The sequence below is a fragment of the Saccopteryx leptura genome, chromosome 1 (genome assembly GCF_036850995.1).
Source record: "Saccopteryx leptura isolate mSacLep1 chromosome 1, mSacLep1_pri_phased_curated, whole genome shotgun sequence".
Lineage (NCBI taxonomy): Eukaryota > Metazoa > Chordata > Mammalia > Chiroptera > Emballonuridae > Saccopteryx > Saccopteryx leptura.
This window is the reverse complement of record NC_089503.1, coordinates 322,944,938-322,954,442: the sequence shown is the minus strand read 5'-3', so window position 1 is coordinate 322,954,442 and position 9,505 is coordinate 322,944,938. Positions and strand designations below refer to the sequence as shown.

At 34.7% G+C, this 9,505-nt stretch overlaps 1 non-coding gene across 1 annotated transcript; it reads right to left on the bottom strand.

Annotated features, from left to right (window-relative positions):
* Nucleotides 1–1,745: 1,745 nt before the first annotated feature.
* TRNAG-GCC (transfer RNA glycine (anticodon GCC)) lies at nt 1,746–1,821 on the bottom strand. The gene has a single exon. It is a non-coding gene; the product is annotated as a tRNA-Gly (tRNA).
* Between the last annotated feature and the right edge of the window lie 7,684 nt (nt 1,822–9,505).

Genomic DNA, 9,505 nt, shown 5'->3' with positions numbered 1-9,505 from the left:
CTGACACTCTATCCAGTGAACTTCTGGGAAGGGTCAAGTTTAGTTATTTTAAGTAGTATATTTTTATGTTATAAAAACACAATCTGTTTGAGTTTATGAGATGTTACTTGAAGATTTTTTATATTAATAATTTTTCCTCCTTCCTTTTCTTCATTCTTTAATTCATTATTTGCTTTATCTTTTGCATCTTCATTTTTCTCCCTAACTTATTTTCTTCTTTATTTCCTTCTTCCCTCTGTCAAAAATCCAGATACAGCATCCACTTTGTTTTATTTTAACATTTTCTTCCATATTTTCCTTCTTCTTCTTCCCTCTCTCTGTTCATTTTTGAACAATGAATAAGTAACAATGAAAAATATAAACAATGAAAATATAAAACTTCAACTCCACTCTCCAGAGATCTTTTATAAAGAAAAAGTCTTCTTATGGGAAGAATCTGCTGAGGAAGGCAAGATAACAAATGGGCACTTGAGAAATTCATTATTCCTATTTCAGAGGCTATCGAATATATTTTTAGTCAGGGATCAAGGGCCCAATGCATCTTTTTTCCTGGATAGACTTTTTTACTATTGTTATTCTGGTTTATTCCACAATTTTACATCAGGTATTTTGAAAATAATTAAATTAAAATTATCATTATGGTCACACATTCTCAAATTGTAGTCTGTGGGTAAAATTCTTCCCACTGCCTGTTTCTGTACATCTCTGAGATAAGAATGGTTTTTCCATTTTAATAGTTGAAAAATAAAATAAAATGTTGAAGCATGTTACTCTTATATAATTCAGTTCAATGTTAATAAAGTTTTATTATAACACAGCCAGACTCATTCATTTACATGGTATCTATGACTGCTTTTATGTTATAATGACAGAGATGACTAGTTTTAATAGAAACCATATTGCCCATAAGCCTAAAATATTTACTAACTGGTTTTGCTGAATAAGTTTGCTAAACTCTCTCTAAAGCATATGTTATAAGATACAAAAGAGATAAATCTAGAAAGATTGAGAAACATTTTCTGGTAGACCTTGACATTTTCAGAATTTTGTATATAAAAATATCAGACAATTTCTATGCTGATAACAGGGAATAAAATGAGCATCAATGAGAATATCAGACTAGACCTAACTAGCACTAGCTTTACGATTATTATTTTTCTCCATGGCTTCAGCAGAAAGCTAGATAAAGGCATATAACATAAAATTTCAGGGCTGCGTGTGGCCTTGTTTCCAAATATGTGAGACAGATAAATGAATATGAACAGTGAGAAGAAGAAACATGATAGGGCAAAATGAGTGAAATAGTCATCCAGAAATAGGAAACAACAAAATAGGGAAACATTCTTATATGTTCAGTTTATGGCTTCAGTTGCATGAATGCCCAATTGCATTCCTGGCTTTAGTTTTTATAACATTTTCTGGATTTTTTTTTTTTTTTTTCATTTTTCCGAAGATGGAAATAGGGAGGCAGTCAGACAGACTCCCGCATGCGCCTGACCGGGATCCACCCAGCATGCCCACCAGGGGGCGACGCTCTGCCCACCAGGAGGCGATGTTCTGCCCATCTGGGGCATCGCTCTGTTGCGACCAGAGCCATTCCAGCGCCTGAGAAAGAGGCCACAGAGCCATCCTCAGCGCCCAGGCAATCTTTGCTCCAACGGAGCCTCGGCTGCGGGAGGGGAAGAGAGAGACAGAGAGGAAGGAGAGGGGGAGGGGTGGAGAAGCAGATGGGCGCTTCTCCTGTGTGCCCTGGCCGGGAATTGAACCCAGGACTCCTGCACGGCAGGCTGACGCTCTACCGCTGAGCCAACCGGCCAGGGCCTTTTCTAGGGTTTTTATTGATAATACTCCTTCTGATGAGAAAGGTAGAAAGTGATATAAATAACTTTATGAAACATAATTTTGAATAGATATCATATAATTTAAGACAATAACTATAAAAAATCACTGTACTCTAGTTGCTGAATTTGTTTAACACAGGGCTATGTCTTAGGAATTATAAAGTAACTTGAACAGAACAGCTCAATAAATAAGTAAATATATTTTAAGATATAATGTAAATATAATAAGAAACATTTTTCAATATCCAAGAAATCAGTTACAAATAAGAGGAGAGGAAATGTTAAATTGAACTGTGTGGATTAAAATAGGAGTTATCAATATAAAGTTTTTTTAGATACATAGATTAATGAATCAACAGATAGAGAGATAGACACATTAACAAATTGACTGATAGATAAGAACATATATATATATATATATATACACACACACACGTGAGTTAATATGTTTTTGTAGATATTTTACCTCTATTTATCTATCTAGCTATCAATCCCTTTGCTCTATACATTAAAAAGGAGCTAGAAGCAGTGATGCCCTATTGTAACAAACACAACAGTGTCCCAATCTTTGTTTTCTAAATATAACTCATCATGAAAATGAATCAAAGCTCCTTGGGAAAGTGGGTAATTTCAGACGTGAGATAGGGAAAATATAAGATGACCCTGAAGCATCTTGTTGTGCTTGAACATAAGAATGTGCTAAAATTTATATATATTTAGGCTAGAGAATATTAAAAGGACACATAGCTACCTTGAGATTACTCCTCACAGCCAAAGCTGGAATAGTTTTGACAACAAAATAAATACTAATGGTATTGCATTCTAGGCCTAAAAATGAAATAAAAATTTATGAATTCATATAATATAATAAAAAAATTAAATTAATAAATAGGGGAGAGTAAACAGGTATTCCCTACAGTAGAATTTCTGTAACTGTGAAGGGAAGTAATAAGTAGAAAATCACCAATTCGGTCATGGATGCAGAAATTAGTTGAAAAAAGTTTAAGCAGAAAGAGGATATTTGTATATTCTCAAAACATCACCTAAAAAGTACTTTGTCATTAAAAAGGGAGAGAAAAGAAACTTTACAATGCAACATTACAATATCCTACTATATGCCATTTTGAAAGATGGTAAAGACAAACATTACCAATAATAAACATATAAATATCATGTATCCTTGATATGATACACTGAGAAAGGCATGCTATTGCTGAGATATTTTGAATGATAATACATAAACTCGATGTAATCAAGGGAAAACATCAGGCAAACCAAAAGCAAGGGGAATTCTACAAACTGAATAGTTCTTTTAAAAAGTTTAAAATGTTTTGAATGAAAAGAGACCTCTGAAACACTTTCCTACATTAGACTAAGGGGTTATACCAATAAAATGCAATGTGGGAACCTAAATTGGATTCCAGAAAAGACAAAGCACACAAGTAGAAAATAAAATAAAATTCACATAAATTATATATTTTAGTTAATGGCATTGCGTCAATGTTAACTTACTAATTTTGATAATTATCCTGTGGTTATAAAACCTGTGCTATTGGCATAAAGGGTACCTGGCTGACATGTATAGAGGCACTCTGTGTATTATTTTTGTAATTCTTCTGTGAATTTAAAATCATCTACACATATTTTTAAATGCTCTCTGTTAACCCTGTTTTCCTTTGTCCAAAAGGGTCCGAACAGTACTGAAAAAGGTGGCAATTATTCCTGTTTTCTTACTGAGCAGGCAGAGAATGGAAAAACCAACCCAGATCATACATAAGCTGCTTCCTAAGCTTCCTGACACTTTCTAGTCCCTTCAAGAACAGATGCAGCCAAAAGAAAAAAAATGGGCAGAAGTATGAAGTCCGAGTGGCTTATCTTCTTTTCAAGCAACAGAAGGAAGAAGAAAAGACGCTCTTAGAAACCAGGGGAAAGAAAAGCTGGATAGAGCTAGTATTTCCACACTCTATTGCTTTTTAAAGAATAATTATGTTGTTTACAGAAAAAGTCTTTGAACAAAATCTAGGTATTGTATTAAATAGCAATTCAAATAAGAAGTTTAGAATATTTATCATTTTACTCCTGTCTCTCATAGATGTTTAAATAGAATAAAAGCAAATACCATCTGATTCCCATATGTATGTGCAGATAATGAGAATAAAATAGCCGGTAATATTAATTAATGGAAGTTAGGTTTCCAGAGAACAGAGATGATATGGTTTTTGAAGTCATCTTATTCAGACTACAAATTATCAATAGTTCTTTTACTTCATCATTTTCACCCAAAATCAAACAGAATGGAAATGAATATGCAGAAGATGAAAAATGTATTTGCTTTCAGACCTATGGCAATGATCATCAAGTCGTTTAAGCAAAAGTAAAATTTACTATGTTGTAAGTAATGACAAATCCCCACCTAAATCACTGGTAATTTGTTGTCATCTGAAGTGAATTATTCATTTCCATCTAAATCCTGCAGCAAGGATAACAAATTCTAAAACTGACAGGGGGAAGCACATAAAATAACTGAGTGCATTAAGCTGGGGTGGGCACTGCGGAAAACAGAAAAGCCCCTGTCATTGCCTGATGGAGGCCACTGATAGGTAAGAGTTCATTGTTGCCTTGCAGGAAATAAGCATTGTCTTTTCAGGGGTTTTTTGGGGGTTTTTCCCCAATGAAAGCAAAACCCAAGACTTTTATACAAAATCTCTCTAGCCTTTGACATCTTCCCCACAGAATTGTCAGTGCTATTTGGCATATTTAGTTTTTGCTTCCCTTCCAACAGCGGAACAGGCAGCATGGACTCAGAGTCAGTAAGAGGGTGAGTGTCATCCCTAGTGGCAGACTATACACTTGGATAATACTTTTTAAACTTGGTTCAAAAAAGAGTGGAAGATGAAAGCTTAAAACAGGTTTTATTTGCTGTGGAAAATCTTAAGGATAATTTATACACTAAAATATATGTAAAATATGAGAGAGCAGAGTTGGAGGATCCTGAGTTTACCTCCTCCATGGACACACAAAATTTATAAGGACATAGAGAATGACTAGAGCTGAGAATAATCTGAAGGCTAGCAAAACAGATTTTTTGCCACCAAGGATATAAAAAAGAAAGCCACATTGAGATAGATGGGTGAAAGGGACGAAGATATAGTCTAGTCAAGATCCACACTCACTGTGTGGCAACCCACCAGCCAGGGGGATATCACACTGCAGGTCCCCACTGAAGAGTGAGGGTCCTAATACATACTTTGGGCTCCCCTGCCTGTGGACCTGTACCAAGAAGAGGATCCCTCATTTTTTTTTTTTTTTTTTTTGGTTTTAAAAACCAGCGAGACTTACATCAAGGAAAGCCAAAAGGCTGGAGGAAACCAAGACTTCTCGCTGAAAGGGCCTTTGCCCAAGCTCACTATCTCCAAGTCCCAGTGCAGAGATTATAGTTTGAAAAGCATAGTATATGAAACATCATTTATGAAGCAGATACATTTTTCTAGATGAAAGCATTGGAAATGCCTTTGTTTTTCCCTCTTCTTCCACTGAGCTGGCCCAGGGCTGGTAGATAGGGGACACACTGATGGTTTAAGGGAATAGGCAAAAACAAGAAGGGGTTTAAGAAGTACAAACTTTCAATATTAAGATAAATAAGTCACAGGATGTAATAATGTACATCATATGAAACATAGTCAGTAATATTATCGAGACATACTTACGTTTTGTTTCTGTTACTTCTGTATATTTGAGCGCACATACACCCATGCATTTTCTTGGCCTTTTCATGTTTTAGAATTGCTGTTTAAGTTTTTTAAAGTCTGACCAGCAGATTATTTTATCCTGCGCAAAAGAGAATAGTAATCTTGAGTTGGGTTAAAGCAGATGTTTGCAGAGCCTTTGTTCATATTTCCAATCTGGGTACTCCAGCCTGTTCTTTATGCCTTGATTTTTGTCTCAGAGCTCTATGATCATGTCTCATCAATTCGTGCTGGTTCAATGCATCCTTAGCATGTTTCTTTTGTGAACCTCACTTGCTGTTGCCCTGCTGCAGCTGGATCTGCTAGCCTGCTGAGATTCCATTCTCTGCACAACTCTTCCAAGAGCAATTGTCATCTTAGTATATTTAGGTAAGCATTGATTCTTCCATTTGAAACAATACCTTTATGCATTGACAGTCAAAATTGGCATGTATTACAAGGAACAATCTCACTGGTGCAATGAAGGCCTTGAACTGGTAACCAGGATATCCAGACTTTAGCTTGTCCTTTGCCAGATTGTAGAAACTTCAGCAAGTCAACCATACTGCCCCTCAGTTTTGTTATCTAAGGAAACCATATTTAACGAGAGTCTAAGCATGTCCTATCTTTCAAACATTGTAGTATTCAAAAGCAGTGGTTCTCAAATTGAGAATGTATTGGAATCACCTGTAGGGTTTCTAAAAACAGAGATTTCTGGACTTCAACATTGTATTTCAAAAGTGAGGACCATACGTTTCCAAGAGCTTCCAGGGAATGATGATGGTTTTCCAGACCACACTTTTTGTATCACACCTCTATGAAACACTGGTCATCAGCATTGTGTTATGAGCAACTCTGAATAATGTGTTAGCTAAGTAATATTCCTTGATTCTAATGACTTTAATATTTTTTACAGGATTGCATGTGTTGGGTATGTAAGGCACAACAGTATAGGATAGTAAGAGTGAGGGTTTTGAAGTGCTTACACTTAAGGTTGTATATCCTTCATCTCTGTAAACTCTTAACCTTAATTTCTCCTTTTCTAAAATGAGAGGGTGAACACATGATTCCTGAAGATATTGCAAGTGTTATATAGTTGAATATATGTAAATATGTGCATTACAATTAGATTTCAATTCTTCCTTCACCAACTTCCTCCCAACTGTCTCTTTTGTTTTACTACAAAGATAATTTGTCCACCATTCAGGTAGCTAATACAATAAGAAATTTAGTTATTCTAATATTTAAAAGATGCCTATTTGTCCAAATACAAGTGTTATGGGGACTAGGTGATAAAAAATATATAATAAAATTAAAAAAATATTATACATGCCATCTGTCTGTGGAAAACTTTATTCTAATAGATACAGAAACACTAAGAAAGATTACAAAGCCCAGCTTTGCATTTTGGAAGAAGGTAAGATAGCAATGCCAAAAAATGCATCTTAGAGAAGATTCTGCTTTGCTATCCTTAAAATGAGTTTGAGTAGTCAGCCAAGAAAGATTTTTTAGAAAGAGACTTCTATGTTAAAGGTTCTGTGAAAGTAAATATGGTAGGCTGAGTTTATTTTTTTCTTGCTTTGCACAAAAGTCATATAACAATGTTCCTGCCTGCTTTGTCTTAATGTAGTTTTCTGCATTTGCAACAAGCAAAACAAAAGGATTGCTTTCGATCCCCTTTCTTCTTAATCCACCCTTAACCACTACCTTTTAGAGCAGGGGTCTCAAACTCGCGGTTTGAGACCCCTGTTTTAGAGTATTAATTTTTTAGGGAAAAAAAACTCATAAATCTCTCACATGTCAAAATGAGTTAAAACCTGCTGTCTTTTAAACCCACCTATTCATTTACTGAAAGTACTTATTTAGCACCTATTTAAGCCAGGTATTATTCCAGTATGGGAAGAATACTGGCATAATGCAACAGACAAAAATCCCTGATTTCTTGAGCTTATAGTCTAGGACAAAGTATCTATATATAGTATGGGATATTAGATGATGGTGGGGTCTAGGGAGGATAAAAAAATAAGGAAAGAAGTTTGATGTGTGATCAGAGGACTCAATTTTAAATAAATATAGCCAGAGATGACAAAACCAAGTAAATGACACAAGAATAGATTTGAATGGGGCAGAGAGCTAAATTTATGGCAAATAGAGCAAATCATACCAGGTGATGGAGCAGCAGTGGAAAAGCCCTGGGAAAAGAGCCTGCTGCACATCTGAGGAGCAAGGAGGCTATGTGACTGGTGTGGAGCGAGAGAGGAAGAGAGTGAGGTATGTGATGCCAGACAGGTCATGAGAACACATGAGTCTATCCAGGAGAACCTGTACTTCAGTGCTAGTGAGAGGGGAAGGATTCGGACAGATAGAATAGAGCACTGATAGGATCTGACTACACTGAGAAAGGGAAGTTTAACCCTTTGAGTAGTATGAATGCTCATGTACATCCTCCTGCCTCCTGACCATCCAGACTATGATTTTAAAAATGTGTAAGGCAACAGTAAAAAAAAAAGGTAAATATATGTTCTTCTAATTTCCATAAATTGGTTTTCAAACAAACATGATTTTAAGTTAATAAAATAAATCTCAGTTTTTGAAAATAGAACTCACTCCCAGGGATCAGCGAGCATGAAAAAACTCACTACTCAAAGGGTTAAAGAACTAAATGCCTAATAAGCATTAGCTAAGCAAAAGAAGAAGTAAGAGGATCCAGGTAGAAAAAAAGCATTTGTAGAAATACTGATTTTTCTCTTTAAGAGAATAATCATCACTGATGACGTCTCTCTATTTCTTTTCTATTTTTAGTTAAGTGTATTGGCATAACATTTGTTAATAAAATTATATAAGTTTTAAGTGAACCCCAAATCCTCTCTTCCTGTTATCTACTCAAAAATATGAAGACATTTATTTGCAAACATATACTTAAACTTACAGACTTGTGTGTTGTTTTTCTCCACCAGATTAAAGAAGTTATTATTCATTATTGCTTCAAATAGATTTTTGATCTTTTATGTTCATTGCAGCATTATTGATGATGACCAAGACATGAAAACTACCAAAGTGTCCCTCGATAGAGGACTGGATATAGAAGATGTGGTGCATATACACAATAGAATACTACTCAGCCATAAAAAAAAATGAAATACTGCCACTTGTGAAAATATGTATGATTGGAGAAGATTACGCTAAGTGAAATACATCAGACAGAAAAAAGTTAAGAACCATATGATTTCACTTATGTGATATATAAAACTGAAAGCAACAAATGATCAAATAAAAACAAACAAAAACTCATACACACATAAAACAAGTGCGGCAGTTACAGAGGGAAAAAAGCTAGGGTGTAATAAAGGGTATAAAGTGGGTCAAACGTGTGGTGATGGAAGATTTGACTTTCAGCAATGGGAACACAGTGCACTGTACAAATGATGTATCTCCATTTTTGTACTGTGACTCATCTGAGATAAGATATAAGAGTCTTTCAGTGTATTTTTCCTGTTGATCATGTAAGTTAGCGATGTATCATTAATTTTCTAGTGATGTATTCAGAGAAGCTCATAATTAACTGATAGATGCTTTTAAAAAGAGAACCAGCTGGATTACTTAACATAAAATATATTATTCAACATAAAATGGAGATTTTTTTCAGTGAATTTGCTACATACACAAAAATATGACTAACTACAAAATTTCTAGCAGCTAAAGCAGCATGAGGATTTTTAATGACCAAGTGGTAAACAGCTTATAGAATGTCCATGTGCAGGTCAATGACCAGAACTGATGTTTTCAATTTTTAGAAAAACTTAAATTTAAAGTTGTAATGACTTCAAACTGAAGAAAAAAAATGAATGATGGATAATATGTTTTCTTTTTTAAATAAATCACTTAAGGTCTCAAGTTTATTTTTTAAAAAACAAAAATTTTTCAGTAGTCAATTTCTAA